At 40.1% G+C, this 18,668-nt stretch overlaps 1 long non-coding RNA gene across 1 annotated transcript in view; it reads right to left on the bottom strand.

Moving 5' to 3' along the window:
- The window catches only part of LOC311196076, a 61,319-nt gene extending 42,871 nt beyond the window's left edge, over positions 1-18,448 (bottom strand). Inside the window, exon 1 of the long non-coding RNA XR_014617553.1 lies at positions 18,379-18,448. This is a non-coding gene — a long non-coding RNA (uncharacterized lncRNA). The remainder of the gene's footprint in view (positions 1-18,378) is intronic.
- Between the last annotated feature and the right edge of the window lie 220 nt (positions 18,449-18,668).

Genomic DNA, 18,668 nt, shown 5'->3' on the forward strand with positions numbered 1-18,668 from the left:
CTTTCCCAGCAGGAAGGAAGCTTTCTGTGCCTGGCAGCGAAGTGCAGAGTCTTCCACAAAGCTGAAAGAAAACAGCACTTATCTAAATTTAACCTGCCATACTTTCAAACTGGTCTGTGCGAGGAAATGTCTTTTGCTTTCATTTCATGCAACACGTTCAATTAAATTCTCTCAGGGAAAAAAAGACCTTTTATGTATAAAGTCACGTATGCTATTTTTTTCTTCACAAGGTATTTCACTGGTCTTCCCACGTGGCTCAAGTGGAAAAAAAAAATAAATCTTGGTGTAGTGATTATAAACCCACATTAACCTGCCTTTCTTTGGGGGCAAAGGAGAACAGGAGAAGCACCGAACAATTCCTCATCTCCATAGGCAAAGAAATAAGATAGGCCTGGCACTGAGCCTGCTTTGCAAGCTGACTCCACCAGACCAGGTTAGGAGCAAATTCCACAGTCAAAAGTCCTTCTCAAAGAACTTCCTGCCAAAGGCTACTTGACATTAAAAACTAGGATGATCTAGGTCAAGTATCCCGGTTGACATTAATTGCTATGTTGGATCAAAAAAAAAAAAAAAAAGGCAGGCAGCCTCTCGGCCAGAGCTCGAGTCACGTTAGGTTTAAAAGCAATCAAGGCCAAAACCTTGAACTGCACCCAGAAGCCAAAAGGAAGCCAACGCAGCTGTTGAAGAACTGCCCAAGCGTGTTCTTGCCACCCATGCCCTCTCCGCAGACAGGCAGCTGCCTACTTCTCAAACTGAAGCTTCCCAGTACTTTCCAAATGCAGCCTCATGAACTGGCCAGCCTGCGGCCTCACGTGGAGGTCACCAAGCCAGAGATCACCACCATGTCATGGAAGCCCCTTAAGTATACTTCTCTGTCTCCTCATGCAGGAGACTAGGAGACTGATTGCTAGCTGCAAGGACCTCAGAATGATGGCAAATTACAAAATGGTTATATAAAAGGACAGATGAAACACTCCAGTTCCCAGTAAACTAGTAGTATCCTGCCTTTAGTCCTGCTGCTTTTATCTTCTAAGTTTAAGTGATGGGGAAGAACCAGGAGAAAGAAGAATGGTAGTCAGCATAATCAGCACTGCCAGGAGAGTCAAAGAACCATACACTGGGTTTTTGGGGGGGGGATAAATAGACACCACCCCTAACAAAGTATTCAAGCTGTCACTGTTGATGAAGTGAAGACCAGAATGGAGGATCTAAAAACTGGAAACAGGTTTTTGTTTGGTTTGTTTTTTTTTTTAAAGGGACTATGATTGATTAGAAACAGTAGTAACTTTGAGAATGCACTTTAGTAATGCAAACAACAGACAATTCCAATTCACATTTTCAATCCCAGAGTTATCACCACTGCCAATGCCAAGATTCTGGAACTGCTGCTCACATTGAAGAGTATGTCCTTCAACATATTCTTCCAATTATTTCCAAAATATTACTTTCAGCAGATCAGAATTTTAAGGTACATAATGAGTAATGTAAAGAGGCAACTCCATGAGCTCTTGCATTTAATATATTTTCCAAAGCTGGAACAGAAAAGAACCAGGGGCTCGCCTTACCTATCCACACATCTTGAATAACACAGCCTTTTATACAGCAGAGATAAAAAGAGCAGATTAATTTTTAAACAGTCAAAGATGAAAATATATAGTTGTACTCCATAACTCATTGCTGGTTTACAAATTGTAATCAATATTTTCCTTTGCATTTAAGCATTGCTCAATCTTGGTGCCTTTCAAATGTCGAAGGGCCAGAAGAAATAACCTTATTAGAGTCTAACTGTAGTTTGTGAAGTTCCTTGCAAATTCAATATGAATTAAGTTCCCACTTGTACTGTTAGAGAACTTTGCAGTGTTGTATTACAATAGCTCAAGCAACAGACCCTGAGTTAATATTTTGCATATCACTCAGAAGCTACACATAGACCCAAACACAACTAGAACATCAAAAGCCTACAGGAAGTCCAATGAGATTTGCATTATTTTATTCAAAAGTTTAAGGATACAGGTGTCAAAATACACTTTTCAAAGCAGGAACAAGATTAGGCGTAAGTAATTTATCAGTCAAGCCAACTATTTGGCAATTACAGCACGTGCAGTACTGTGGACCATCAACAGCTTGGTTAGTCGAAGGACAACACAAAAAGACTTCCCACCTCCCCCCGCCCTCCCTCCCAAAAAATAAAAAGCTCTTTAGTGGCTAAAGATACTTAACAATGTCCAAATTTTCCAAGTGACTTAAGAACAAGTTGAGGGCAAATGTTAAGTTGCATCAAGGACTGTTTTCTAAAAAACTAGCCAGTGCCATTAAAAAAAATAAAAAAGCTAGGCAAACAGGAAAAAACACCTAAACCACAGTCCCTTAAAAATACACTTTTTTTGTTCCTTAATGTTCTATACAGCACATACTGTTCCAGGTAAAGTATAAAACATTCAAATACAGCAACAATGAAAATGAGCCCTAACAGTACTTGTAATTCCATAGAAAGTACTCAGCATTTCTCAAGGTAAGCCAACAGGAATCACCACAGTCCGTCTGTATTACTGGAAGAAAGCCTGGTGTACCTCCTCGTGACTACAGGCAAGAGCAGATCTTTTCCTTACCCATTTGGACACTAGGAAAGAGGGTGGTCAGTCATTGGAACAGGCTCCCAGGAAATTAGTGCTGGCACCAAGCCTGTACGAGTTCAGAGAGTATCCGGACGATGCTCTTAGTCATACAGTTTAGTTTTAGGTAGTCCTGCCAGGAGCAGGGAGTTAGATTCAATGAAGCTTATGGGCCCCTTCCAACTCAAGATACTGTACAATCCTATATCCCTATTTGCAGTCAACAAGACATTGATAACCTATTGATACTTATCATCAAGGGGCTTCTCTGATTTGAGAATATCCAATTATGCTTTCTACTGCTCTTTCATTCATGTAAGGATAGGTCTCCTGGAGCTTCTGGGAAGCTGCATATTGAACAGGTATTACGCACACAAATTCCTCGTGCAGACGACAGCTGCACAGATTAAAGGTTGATGACAGGAACCAAGAATACCAATGAGCAAGTCCAACTTCTGCATTAAAGGAGAAAAGCCCCCCCAGAACTGCAGATCTCCGTGCCCTTTGCTCAATCCCATTACGCGTGGCAGTCAGCAACATCCCAGACATCTACAGGGAAACAGGCCAAGGTTTAATCAGGCTTTTGCAAAACCCAGAATTGCCTTTCTGCACGAAGCAGAAAACCCCTACAATAGGGGTATCCAGGGCTCCCTAAGGTGGCTAAACAGGGGAAAGGTGGAAAGGGGTCCTTCAAGGCAGTGCATTCGCACTGAACACACGACGCGATACCAAGGCCGCAGCATACACAGCTCTGCATCTGCCCGTGCGATACGCCTCTCTGGCAGGGCCCGTTTCTACTCACTGATTTATTAGTTTTAGCACAGTCTAATCCTAAAGCCCCCACCCCCATCTCCCTCCTACTGCTCTAAGTGATGCTTCTACACTATACTCACACAAAACCCCCAAGCGCATTTCAGGGACCTTTCTCTCATTTTGATTCAGGAGAAGTGTTACAGTTCATGATGCGATGGGGTTAAAAAACCCAAAGTGCTGTTTTTTCAGCAGCAGATAAGCTATTGTCTTTAAAAGAACTTTTCTATGAACGTGCTATCAGCATTTTTACACAGATGTAAGAAGTATGAAGTTAATTCCTACACAGCACACATTTTTTGAAAAACACACACAGCTTGCTTTTGCCATACCTCCCTTAGAATATTACTTAAGTTAAAACACTCTATGTTTTCTAAGTTAGCAAATTAATAAAGAAATACTTTTTCCCTAATATTAAAAGTGTAGTAATTTAAAACATAACCTATACATTTTTAAACTGAAGAGCATATTTCCATTTTTGTCGACTTAACTGTTAATTCAGTTTGGCTATTAGTTAAGAACGTTTTCATATTCGTGAGTTGGAAAAGACTCATGAACCTGAGATTACAAACAGATACCCACTTCTTATGATTAATGCTACTTACCCAAAGTATACTAGCATTTGGATGCATACCTTCTGCCTACAGCATACTTTTGGATGACTGAATGGCTCGCTGGTTAGAATGGCAATTTCCTAAGTTTGTTCCACTTTTTCATCCCGTAGGCAAATTTGTAAACAATTTAAGGCATGCTGTTACAAAACTTACAGAAAACATATGATCTTAATAAATTCAATTTATTTTCATTTGTGAGGGTGGGTTTTTTGTTGTTTAAATTAGATCATCCCGTGCATTTAGAAGTCACTGTGGCAAGATGTGGCTTTTCATACAGTAGTAGACTAGAATAGTCACTTATTACACACAGTACAGAACTGCATTTTGCTATGAAGAATGCAACACATAAATCAGAAGTCTGACTCGCTAAGATTTCCTCTAGCAAGACTAAAGTAGAATATCTCATAAGCCTAATGCAGAAAATATCCTCTAGTTAAATAGCCAATTATGGTGTCATGCTTTTTGTTTTTTCTTTTTAAAATAGTTTGGAGAAGTGCTAAAAATAAATAAATAAAATTGGAAAAAGAAGACAAAAGAAAGAGGCAAAGAAAACCAAAAAGCTTCAAGATTAATACAGCCTCTAGGAAGGAAATGTTCCTCCTCTTCAGAGAATCACCTGACATACAACTCATGTTTTTCTCAGGTGAACCTATGGGGCACAACATATGTATATGCATGAGGGTTAAACAAATCCCAACTTCCAATCCCCCACTTTGCCTCTGCGTATGCCCTCATGCAAACCCTTCCCTAGATATCACGGTCCTTCACAGCAGTTTTTCCTGATCCTGCAGTAAACTGTCTTCGGTAATGAGGACAATAGACACATCTATGTTTTTAATAGCACAAATAATTGCACCTCCTTAAACTGCTCCCAGTAGGGCAATACCACCATCTATGCCTGTACCAGTGAGGTAGCAGGACGGATGGGCCAGGAATAGGGCTTCCCTCCTTAGTGAAACCAAGCTGTAAGATCAATCTGTTTACTGGGTCTTCATATAAAGATTCACTCTTGTTACTAATTAAGGGAATTTTCCCAAAACCTCACATTATTTGATACTGGTTTAAAACTGAAATTGATGAGCAGAGGCTAAACAGCCCCCACTGATAAAAACTTTGAATCCCAACTGTATCAGCCACATATACAGGTAGGAGAGAGCATTTATCTCTATATTAAGACATCAAGTGAGACAAGTACTTCCAATTCCTTAAACTAAAGCACAGGTCAGGCTCTTCTTGCCTTCTATCCTCCAAGTCTAGAAAGAAGAGAGAAAAAGATAAAAGCCAAAATAAGAGTATTAATTTGTTCCAAGTGAAGACTATGTTGTCTTACCCAGTCTTAGCTTTATCCCTGACTAATCCAGAGGCCGGTCTAACACAGCACATTGTTTGGAAGACGTTGCTATTCTTGCTACTTTTATGGCAGCATGTTTTCTTGTATTCTACTGTTAAACAGTAGTTCCATGCAACTAGAACCAGGTGTCTTGTCAGTGCTAGACTCGATATCCATCCAGGAATGCTGGCATAAGCCTGCAGCACTCTGGGCTGAGGTATATCCTTGCCACAGACCTCACTCCTGGACGGTCGAACCATCTTAAGCCCCTGTGTTTTAGTCCCACACCTGTAATATTTTAACTGTCCCATTCTTATCCTGTTTTAGTGTGTGCATGTGGTTTTACACTCCAAAACACAGTGGAGTGCTATTTCCAGCTACAAATTCAGTGCTCCTGTATTATTACAAAACAATCATTAGCATATGAAACAAAAAAACACAGTTAGACATGGAAGGGAAAAAAAAAATATATATATACACAATCATTGCTTTTTCCTTGAATATAATCTACTCCTTCCAGCAAAAGCAAACTACAATAACCAAACCACCAACTCACAAGAAACCCTACAGTTTCACCAATTTTCATGCTGAGCTCCCTCTGGAATCACTGCACAGTATAGTTAAGGGACTGACTGTCCTCCTTGGAAAAGGCACATTTACTGCAATACAGCTCTTAAAAGGAACAACTAAAGTAAGTGCTAGCTGGCATATTAAAAATAAATAAATAAATAAAGAAGGTGTTAACTGTGGTCACAAACTCAGCCTTTACCACTAAAAAAAAGCTCACTTTCTGCAGGCAGTAGGGCTATTTCCTCTAAATGTGTGTGTGTTTTGCTTTGGTCTGATGTTCTCACACACTCAGTGCTGAAGCTTACAAGAATGGGAACCAGCAAAAGCAAGTTTCCCTCATAAAGAGAATAAATATTTCAAAGCATCACAAAGATGCAATTTGGCAGTTGGAAGAGATGCATGAGGCTATCCCTTTAAAGCCTCTTTTAGGACCTCTTTCTCACAGGTATGTGTTCACATGCTCTAAACTATATTTAGAACGTCCTTCCCAGATTAATTTTTAAACTCAGGTCTGGACACTTTTTACCCATTCTCTGGCCAGATACCCCTGTTGAGCCTGTCTGTTCCACTACTGGAAGCAGCAAGGGCACGGGAGTCAGCCTGCCAGAGGTCTGCATCCCTCCCTTTCCCACCAAGGGCAGAACACACAGAACAGGGCAAGAGTCACCCTTGTGTAGAGGAACAGGGCACAGCATTTAAAGGCCAAGACCTCTAGCTTCCTACAGCATGCATGCTATTATATGTACTTTCAGCCACAGCAGGCGACACAAAGCCATCTAGTTAACTGCTACAAAGCTGAAAAGAAGGAAAAAACTCCACAAACCAGAAAATCCACAGACCAGAAAACCAACAAACAGCCCTGCTTCCCAAGCATTACAGAAAATGGAGCACTTAAGCGTATCTGCCTCTGACAGGTGGCCAGCCCCAGCTTAGCCTTGACAGTATCTCTGTAACTGAATAAACCCTCCACAGACCATCATATAAAAAATTAACTAAACCTTCAGGTAGCTTTCTCTTTACTATAATTCAACTCCTATGGCATTAGCTATGCTTGACACAGCTCACAAATATGAGAATTTTTAACCAAAATCTGTTTATATACTTTTACACCTGAAAGACTGCATACAGCACACACCTGAAAGGAAAGGCTTCAGACAGCCAGCAGTGACAGTGGGAACGATTTAAGGAAGAAGACTGTTTTAGACTAAGCCCACTCTTCCCCCTTCCATTTGGAATCGCTGGGAGAAAATGCAACCCCAAACAAATGGCGATTTCAAGGGGGTGGAATTTAACCCGTTCACATCAGCTAGCCAATGCGCAGTATCTGCTGGCCAAACTTTAAACAGGTGCTGATGGATACTAAAGTGCCTCCCCAGAGCTGAGATGTAAGGTATGGATCTGTTCCTTCATTTTGCTGTCTACAACCACTGCAGATTTCTCTGTTGCAAAGAACCTTTGGCTGGTTTCTCTCTGGTGAGAGAGCTCATGCCGTAGACCGGCCACCAGGCTCAGAGCAGTTTCAGCACAGTACATATTAATAGCTTTAAAACTTGTAAAATAAGGTATAAATAACAGAATATTTTTTTTAAGTACAAAAAAGGGGATGCAATGCTGACATGTGTCCAGAAGACTCTGCACGCCCTATGCAATGATGGTAGCACATACAACAAGCATTTTTTTCCCCTACAGCCTTTTGCCAGATTTAACCAGCTTTGTCCCAATGGTGATCTCACATCCACAGAGCAGCACGTGCTCCCACTGGTCTCTAGCAGTCTGTAGTCTCAGGAGTCAGTGCAAATCCCACGTTCAGAAGGGCATTGGCAGAATTCATACTCCTGCCAGCTCCTCCTCTTCCTTGTGAAAACAGCCTCTGGGTGCTCAAAAAGCCTTGCTGACGGTCCTGTTCCTAAAGCATGCTTCACACAACACCTTCTCCTCTGCTACTGCTTTTCCCTTCCCCATCAGTGCTTCTTCCTCTAAAGTGTTGTAAAATTAAAGGTTATGTTAAGGTAGCCCAAATGGATAATATATAAAAGCTACCACACATCATACAGGGGAGGGGCATGCACATGTTAGTAGGTACTATCACTTAGGCACAAAAAGACTTTTTTTTTTTTTCAAATAAAACACACCTTCCAATATATTTAGAGCCTCTTATTTGGAGGCTCTAATACAACAGTATTTAAATAAAATGTCCACCTTAAACAGAGGTCCTCAAATAACTCCAAATATCTAGTCCAGATTAGTTCAGACTTAGATTACTTATGAATGTAGTCCCAAGGGGTGGGAAACAGCACTTGTAAACCGAGAGGAAGCAATGCCCACAGACCACAAGAAGTATCGAAATAATCCATGCTGGTCAAATCCAAGGCTCCTGGTTGCACCGTGGTCACTGCACAGCTCAGCCTAAGCCACTTACCCATTTCCAGAAGAGAATGTTTTACGCACGCATTACACATGAGCAGTCACCAAAGACTAAACAGGCAACCAAAGAGAGCTAATAGAAGTATACAGAAGATATTATACCTTCTTCCTTCTCCTCTGTGATCTCATTTGAGTAATTACCAGTTATTTCTACATATCTGAAGTGACTCACTTGTAAATAACAAATGCAAGAATACAGTGCTGGAAAACACCATTAGTGTGTGTTTGGGGAGTCGTAATTCAGAAAAGGCAGTTTATGAATGTGTTTGTATTTACACATTTATATAGCCTAGCAATTAAATCAAAAGAGAAAATCATTGGGATATCTGCCCCTGCCTTAACAAGTGAGGCTGTTCATGCAGGCTGAAAGGTAACCACGCCGCCATTTCTCCAACTCATTTTTATTTACTACATCTGAAGAGCACTGTGTTATTTGTACTCTTCAAATCATGAGAAGCCTCCAAAATAGCTTTTTTTTTTCAGAAATGTTTTCTTTGCAGGCAGTACATTTAGAAGTTACAGATTTGATTTGAGTAAGACCTGTTTTACCCAGAAAGAGTAAGACTCTTGCTATCAGAAAGATATGAGAGCATACAGAGTGATCACAACTTACTGCCCAGGACTTCTATCACTACATTTTCTTTCTTCCCTCCAAAAATTGCTATGCTTCATCACTACAATATCAAACACGTCATAAGGTGGCCCTCTGCCCTAATTCTTCCTAATGAGGAGTGAGGTCATTTGGTAAGAGGTTTCAAAATATGGATTCTAAATCAGAATTAAAAAACAACTAAAAAAAAAAAACACAACACCTATAAAGTTAACCCACGCTATGTGCTTCATCCCCAGGAGATCACCTTAGGTGTCTAGAAACTGAAAAATGGATGCCATCCATTACCTCCCTCCCAGTCTTAAGAGCATGTGATGTTCCTAGCATCACCAGCTCTTCTACAGCCATTGTTCACACGCCCTTCCAACAGTCTCTCCTGCTTACAAGTTTTGCTACTGAAGCACAGTAACTGCAATATTCAGGAATATTTCACTATTCTATGTTACTTCTCTGAAGTATTCAAATAACCACTGCTATTTCTACAATCCAGGGCATCTTGTCAGAATTCTCTGAATCCTACAGATCATCACATCACATGGCAATTAAGAGGATTTTTTTTTTTTTTTAAAGAATAAACAGAAAATTAAGTATTCTACAGAAGTAAGCTGTATGCTGCAGACAGAGCAGCTGCACTTCCAAGTGACTCTGCCCAACGAGGAAGGGCGGCAGGTGAGGAGGCGACACACCCTGACTTCTGCTGCCCCCACCACAGGGAAGGGACCTTCTGCAGAGGAACTAGAGCAGGTCACTAGGTTCAGTAGCACTACCACAGATAAACCTGACAAAGTCCACCTGCTACAGCACCAAGCAATAAGCTAACAAGAATTAGATCAGATAGCAGGTCTACAAGTGTTTATAGCCCATGACTCAACTTTCCCTCCTGTACAATGACCTTTAAGGAGGACGAGAAAAGAAGACGAGCATGCTTATATGTTAAATTCATACAATCCATTATCCAAGGAGTAACTGATATCTGAGGCTCTAAATCTACACAAGCAGCAGCATGGCAACAGCCTACAATAGCCCCAAAAGGCTGCAACAGAGGAAATCTGATTGTTTCGGTGCCCCGTGACATCTTATGAAGCAGGCACATTTTCCCCCCCAAAAAACCCCAAGAAAACCCAACAGAGCCACAAGGTAGGAGCTACAGAAAAAGTGTGATCATCAGCAGAAAGAGGGTATTTTAAGACCTGCTTTAATGCTTAAGTTCAGTTTTGCCAAGACAAAATACACCTGGCATTTGCCTAGACATGAAGACATGAGAGGCAGAGGAAACACACAGCATTGTAACCCAGAATACCCGGCATTACCCAAAAGTCAGAGTCCAAATCCCGCTCATCTCCCCTACTGCACATTAGAGTATTCCAAAAACAAAACCAGGGTAGGGTAATGCAGAAGTGCCATCAGCATGATAGCCTGAAGAGCACACGGAATGGACCCTTTTTTGCCATTGAGGGAATTCACAGTAGGAAATGCCTAATGGTAAAACTTGAGGTCCAGAAGATAAAGTTTGGGAAAGTGACCTTTTTATGCATCTCGGATCAAAAACCAGTTCGGTCACCTGCATGCAAAGATAGCCTCAGGCACATGGCAAACCAGCTTTAAAACAAAAAAACTTTGTGAGCAAGCACTCAAGACAGCTGCGTGGAGGAGCTATATGCAAAAAACACTATGAAACTTTCATGTTTGATATTGCAATCCAAAGACAAACAACAAGAGTTCAGTAAACAGTAAATGTGAGCCTGCACAACCTTGTTATCTTTTCATCTCAACAGTTAAACCTATGTGAGGGAGTACAAAGAGGTTACAAAATGCTATCTGCAGAGCTTAATAAGTGTTCTTTTTGCATTTATTTTGCAGCAGGAAAAAATTTAAGGTAGAAGAGAATTAAGCCCTGTTGAGAGGACCAGGACTGATTCTTGAGAAATCATCTATGACCGCTGGCAGCCCGGGGATATTCTTCTTCAAGAAATTTTGCATTCATGTGGCCGCAGTTGAGAGCGTATTTGCTCTTAGTACATTAGCTAAGCAAAAGTGAGCGGCAAAGGTGTGTAGATTCATCCCTCATTGCTCATACACAGAGCCCAAAGTAACAGAAAAAGGACATTTTTCGGCTGGTCTTCCCTTTCCTCCCCTTAATTGTAAACCTTCTCTTCATTATTCTGGAAGTTCTGTGACTTTTAACATATGATCTTGGAATTCAAGGGAAATTCTGGCCTTGATGAAGTCAACAGCTCCTTCCAATTTCAAAGGCAAAGAGTATCACACTAATCTCTAGTCTCTCTCCTCCCCACCCCTTTAACATCATTATATTCTGGTTTTGAACTTTAGCCTCTTATCTCCTTCTCACATCTCACCCAAGAGATTTTGCTTCTCTCTCCTCTGAAAGCACCCTTAGATAAAATTATTATTTTTATTATGAATTCAAGAAAAAAAAATTAAAAAGAGGCTGTTGTACTAGCTGCATGTTTAGGAAGCACAGACTAGAACCCAAAGCCTTTAGCTCTTACAAAAACAGGGGAAGGATGCTCTTGGGTATGAGTTTTATAGTCTATCTCCACAGCTAGAAACAGTCAGATATGACTGAATTAATTGGCCTTTAAAGGATATTCTCATTGTTACATAATTAATTTAGCACATAATATTCTAGTAAGGAGAAGAAAGTTAGATACCTCAACAGAGAAGAGCCCACATGCTACTCGTTAAACAAGAAATGACAGAAGCAAGTACTCTGCAAGGCAAAGCCAACAAAGCTGGCAGCCCTTGCTGCCCAAACAGTTCCAGAAAGAGCTGTGCTGGAATAGCTGTTCCCAAGTTTCACGGATCTTTGTCCTTTCCCCACCAAACTCAGCCCACCCAAGGCAGAAGACACTTGTTTGGTCACCACCACCCAACAGGGATGCCTGTTTCTCTGGCCAGGAGCTGCATTTATAGACAAATGACCACAGGAATGACATGAGAGAGGTATGGGAAAAGGTTTTTTCATTTTACATGATGCTTCTCATGCACTCACCTTTTTGATAACCACAAAAACCCCAGAGTGAGTGGAGGGAAAAAAAATAAATTTAACACATCCTCAGAACACCCAGGCAAACATATCCCCCCCCCCCCCGTAAACAATAAAGCAAAACAATTATATTCAACCAAAGTTGAGGACTACATACAAGAGGCCCTGTTCTTTCTACTGCCTGTGAAATGACAGCAGAAACCAGTAGCTTGACGTCCTTCCCTGCTGTTTTACACTGCTTTTTCACCTTATTTTGGCAGCAGTGGGAATAGAGACAAAAGAAGCACAGAAGAACAAAGCATGAATCCCATTCAAAGAGAGGGAGGGGAAACAAAAGACAGAAGTGGAAGTGGATGGGCTACTTATACCAATTATCATCAAATATTCCTGCATTTCCTTCCTTAAGGTAGCTCCTTTCCTTCACAAAGGCCTCCAAACAGTTCTGAGAGGTTCCCTTTGTAGAATATGGAGAAAGAAAAACTGTAATAAAGACTCCAAAGAAGATAAATTTTCCCAATAATGCAAGCTAGAGGAAACACATGGAGGTCAAATAAAACTATTATTTGCCTTTTCAAACACGATTTTCTTCAGCTGCTAAATAAAAACATTATGAAGCCATTTTACACAGTAAAATTTAACCTTATATTAACCTTCCATATTAAGTAAACAAACCTTTCTAGCCAATAAGCATCTCTGTGAACTCTCCAAGATGATAAGCAATACCTTAATTACATTCATTTACATGACTTTGAAATTGTTCCAGACCAAAGTCAATGACTACAAGGTCAGAGAGTATGGAAATCTAAAATAAGGAGAAATCCATGGTCGGCCAGTTCACACACACGAATAGTGCATTGTCCCCTCTACCCAGTTTGTAAGGGGTCAGGGATACCAACCAAGTGCTCGTCTTACCATTAATTACATGAAAATGGCAAATGTCTCTGAAACACCTAAGACTGAGTGCATCCTTTCTTATTTTTTGAAAGCTACTGACAGCTGAAAACAATGTTTTTAATGCTTAATGGCGAATCAAGCCACACGAATGTCTTATGCAGATATTTTATAATATTCTAACTGAAGGCCACAGAATAAAAACACAACTCAAGCTACAGCAGAATCGCTACTACAGAATATTTCATGTACTCATGTGTGTTGTATTCAGTAATGCTGAACTTAAAAGTTTTGCTGAGATTTATCCAGTGATGAAAGTGGAATGGTAGAAGTCAGCACACCGATTCCACATCACCCTTACTCATAAACCCATGAGCCACACTGACTCAAAGAGGAGCCCAAGCCTGATAAAATCCACTGCCTAGACTTCCACTCTCAAAGCTAGATATGGGTAAGAAATATCCTGTCTTCTGTTCTGAATACCATCATTATGATGCCACCCGAAAACCTTTGTTGTTTAATCTGCCCTATCCTTAGAGCAGGAAATGCTAATTACATCCAAGCAGTGATTATAAAGACTTTAAAGACTGTTGCAAGAAACTTGATGAAGTATGTTCTGCCCTGAAGCAGGAGAAAAGCAGACACAGCGCCCATCCCATTCCCCAGATATTAGATAATGGCTCAGGTATGATCAATAGCAATCAGATTAGCCAAAAATAGAGCATACATGCACTCTGCACTAATGGATTGTTTCAGGACTCCAGTTTGTGTATCATAACCATGAAAATATTACAAACATGCAGATACAAAAAACTGAAGCACAGCGTTCAGGTTTAGGCAATCCCATATCAATGCACCACAGCTGACAACATTTTCCCAGTACTAAATTAGATAAATCTCCCTCCACCATCACTTTACTAGCCAAGCACTTTTTACACAACTCTCAAGCCAACAACCTTCTGCAATTTAAGTATGATTTAGTGCAAGAGAAGCAATGAGTATTATAAAATTTATGCTTGTTCACCTTCTCTCCCCACAGAGAAGGGCAAGATGTTTTTTCATGTAAATATGTATTAGATCCAAATCATTTAAATAGATATTATTCCATAGAGAACACGATACTGCATATGCCCATTTCAGCTCCATGTTACTAAATAAACTGCAAGATAATGATGCTGCCTGGCTCATCCTAAAGGACAACGAAAATATTTCTAGACATTTCAAACACAAGTAAGATACTTTCAGAAGAACAAAAGGAAAACTAAGGTGGCTCTTATGAAGCTCATAAACCACAAATTAGTAAGTCTCTTCAGGAACAGGCCACAGCTATTAGAGCAAAAGTACAGCTCTGGTACATGGAACAGTCTTTATAGTACTAATATCAAGTCCTTGCTATCTTCCATTTTTATTTATTTGCTTTAGTTGGAGCAAGGGAAAAGAATATCAGGTTTGCAAGGAGAGAAATGAAACAAGTTTTAGACAGGTGACTAAAATTAACAGAAGCATGTTTAAGGTAAGGTGCAAAAGTTAATTTCATGCAGTTTTATTTCTCAGTTCTATTGAGCCACAGATGTGACTGCTTTGATGGAGAGAGAATAGAGAAAACTTAAACAATATCTTTTAAAAGAAGTGAGAGCTTTAATCATTTATTTTAAGTAAACATGTATCTCTCTGCTATCCACAAAACACAAAGGAAGATAATCAGTATGCCACCACAAAATACATTTATAGTTAACCATTTCATTGAAAATCATATATTTACAGCAAGGAAGATTGTCGCTGGTCTTGAAGCTACCACATACCATTTGGGCTGCAGTCAGTTATCTTACGATATGGTTTGACCTCTGCCTGATTTTAAAACAGGATAATCACCTTCAACTACATGGGAACCTGGAACATGATCAGACCCACTTTTATTGAACTGACCATTTGATGACATGAACACGGCCAAGGACTTATTGTGCTACCTATTTCATTTTAGGCTTACAGCGCAACCTCAGGATACAATCAAAGACCATCCAGAAACCTACCAGGGCAGGGGAAGACCCAAAAAAAACCAAGTAAAAAAATCCACACTTATCACAGAGAAAGAATGGAACAGGAAAGATACAACGAGCATAATAAAGTCAAGTTAAATGCTGAAACTTTTTGAACTACCAAAATTCTCCTCTAGCTGACCACGCTCAAACTGGAAGACTGTCCGGAGGCAGGCAGCCCTATGGATAAGCTCTTGAAGAGCCCCTGCTATAGAGAAAAAAAGACAGGTGCCTAATGTCAGAGTACATCAAGCTAGGCTCCTGTTCCAAGCAAAGCACTGCGAGGCGACCCAAGCCTGCAAGTCCACATTCAAAACAAACCTGAGGAAGGAGGAAGTGTTCCTCACAGACCTTTCTGGTTCAAAACACTTGCCGCAGCAGCCCTGCCATGTTCTTCACATTGTACCGTGGCTTTTATAGCTGTTAGCCCCATTACAACACAGTTGACAGTTTAAACAAAGAGCAACTAAGAAAGTACAATATTCTATAACTGGCATTTACAGCACTGGCCTTGGACTTCTAATCTTTACCAGACTGGCACACAAATCAATCTATCAGCTCATAAAGGTGTGCTTTTTTAACCTCTAAAACAGATGGGATTGGCCAGAAACGTCTGGCATGTCAAACTGCTAATCACCGCTGCCCTTTGCACAAAATAACCCACTTAAGTTGAGGCATGGTTGCACTGTAACAGACATTAGTTTGTGGGAAACCCATTTAACTGTCACATACTCCTGCCACTCCTGCTCTCCCTTAATTAAGCCTAATGCCTTATGCTTTGACCTTTTGTTCTAGCCTATTAACCCTATCTAGTACAAGTTCAAATATGTTAAACTTAAAAGTTTGCTGTAAAATATTAAATGCCAAGCTGCAGAAGGAACAAGGGAAGTTCCCCTACCCTGCAAGTTACCAGCCCCTTTACCAAATCCCCTAGGCTACCAAAATGGAAACACTACATTCAAAGACAAGACACATCCAAACTACTAAGCAGCTTCACAGCAACAAAGTAGAGTTTCTTCCACTTGCATTGCCTACCTTTTCATCTTCAGAGGAAGGGAAGAAAAAGCAAAACTTCTGCTTGTAACTTCATAACCTCGGGCTCTTGGGGTTTTATCCAACAAGAAAAGCACGTACTGTCAGCCAAGATCACAGTATACTCATTTGCAGTTCTTTAAAACCTATCATTAAAAATAAGCCTTAATTGCTTTGCAGTGACCAATTCCTCCTCAGTTAAAGGCTGCCTCTGCCAGCCTTGCTCAGACTGAGTCATCACCTTATTCTTCTGACAACAGTTACAATTACTACTAGTTGTTAGTTCTCATCGGTATCTTTCCATAAGTTACATTGTTTGAAGTTTCTCAGACTTGCATAAACTTAAGGATGTAATTTATCCTTTTTTTTTTCCTCCCCCCCCTTTGATACAAGCTTACCCTCAGACAACGCGACTACCTTCCCCAATTGTATCTCTTACTTGAGGAAGGTAACACAACATCAACAGGATCTACAGTTCGGCTTGTAAAGCAGTATTCATCCAGGGAGAGCCTACCCTGATGGTCCAGAGCTCGGACTCTAAACAAGAAATCTGAACCAAAGAACCAAATCTTTGCTAAAGACACAGGTCTGCTGCACCCCGCATTAATGCTATTTACAACAGCATGCAATGCAAGCTTGTATATCAAGACAGGTATTCTACAATTAGTGTTTATAGCCAGTGAATAAAATCTGCTCTTCGCCCCACCCCTCCCAAAAACTAAACGGAATATCCCAAATCAACCCAAAACACGGCAAGTACAACAACTACTGTTTTATAATGCTGGTTAGGAATGGAAACAGGAATGCAAACTGTGTCAGGATTACCAGCCATACATCAACAGCCACATTTTCTCAGATCTTCAGCTTAAGCACCTTACTGACAAGCTGAACACTTGGTGCAAGTATTCATATTCACAGTTTACCCTTCCGCAACTCCGACTAAACAGAACATCTTTTAAACAAAAGTCACAATCCTGAAACAAAGTTTTGAATTACTTCAATTATTTTTGAAAATGTGAAAGATTAGAAAAGGCTTGCTGCCGCAAAAGCCACTCTCTACTAAGTTCTTTTAAGGCTGTGGAAGTGACCCATTTGCTGCTGATCACAACAGTTCAAGTTTTAAATAGCTAATTAAATACTTGTGTTTTAATTCCAAAGGGCCTATCTTACAGATTGACACCAGCAAGTAACAACTGCAAATACAATTGCCCAGACAACTAAGCAGCACTACAGCAACGCTAGACTACTTTTGGGGGTTTTTTGAGGAGTCAAATAGGAAACTATGAGGCGAAAAAATTAATTAAGCCCTCACCTTGATTTCCCTTTGTTTCAAAAACACTGATTCTGGATAAATACAGATCTCCAAGTTAAAAAGCAAACAGAGTTTTCTAATGATTTCACTCTTCTATATTCTCCTGTGTTGAGTACTGCAGTTTTAGCATCTCCAGACCAATGTATATTCAAATGAAGTCAAGCAACACGTGAATTTATTTAAAAAAAAAAAAAAACAACAAAAAAACCCCAACAAACAAAAACCCCCACACATCCTTGGATCTGCAGTCTATGCCATTACAACAGATATGTTAGAAGTTTTGCAGGCTGGGATTTGGTATGACTGCCTCCAGCTTCTAGACCTTCCCTACTAATGCTCACAAAAGTTGCCACTGGAGGCAATGCAAATGAGTCCTAGGAGAGACCAGAAACAAAACAGTAACTGCTTGTCAACCATTACATGCCCAAATTGTATTCTTTATGCTCATCAGCATTCTCAAGTTCTTAGGCACGCATGTAGGCCCACCGAGTACAGTGGGGCTACTCAAGTGGATAAAATTACTCACAAACCAAAGTGCATATACATAAGCAAATCACTGGACAACACTTAGGGAATTATTCCCCGGTATCAAAGAAAAATAGGATTTAGGAAATGGGAACCAAGGGAGCAGATCCAAACAAAACGACAGTGGTGCTAAATGTCTACGAGCCATTGCAATGTAATATCTAATAATGATTTTACTGTGACAGTCCCTTGCCACAGAAGCTTATTTTGGATTTGTTTTATTTAAAAAAAAAAAAAAAAAAAAGAAATGTAACACAGTAAGTTTTACTTAATCTTCTCCTGTGCTAAAAAAAAAAAAACCAAACAAACCCACATTTAAATCAGGTTTTTCCCTACTTAGCAACTACTTCTCAAAGAAGTAGGCTAGATCTTCAGGACTTACCAGCAACTTCCATACAAAAAAAAGTTCAAAGGCTTCTATATACTTATTTCTCTTTAGTCAGCACACATTAAAAGTCTTACACTAATAGAGTGATTAACTTGAAAAAAAAAAATCACTTTAAAATATATTATAGCCCTAAAACACCTACTGTATGGCAGAACTGGCATGACAGAGATGAAACCCCAAACCAAAGAGACAAAGTAAATAACCCAAACTAATTTACCTCGAGAATAGTCCCATCAGGAAAGCTCTTCCTTCAGGAGTCCAAGGATGTGTTAATTTTCTTCCTCAACAATTCCATGCGTGATCTGAAAAGAACAGCAGAAGCCACCCAATCAAACTCGACGTTCCAATTTTTTTCCCCACCCAATATACTTCTATCCACTTTCTTATTGTTGGCTTAACAAGAAGCGATCCCCTGTTTTGGTAGGAAGAATTGCAAATAACATTTCACAAGAAAAACATAGCTCTGAACTTCAGAAATCAAGTCTTTCCATCGGTAGAACAAGTACA

The sequence above is a fragment of the Gallinula chloropus genome (assembly GCF_964237585.1).
Source record: "Gallinula chloropus genome assembly, chromosome: 1".
Taxonomy (NCBI): domain Eukaryota; kingdom Metazoa; phylum Chordata; class Aves; order Gruiformes; family Rallidae; genus Gallinula; species Gallinula chloropus.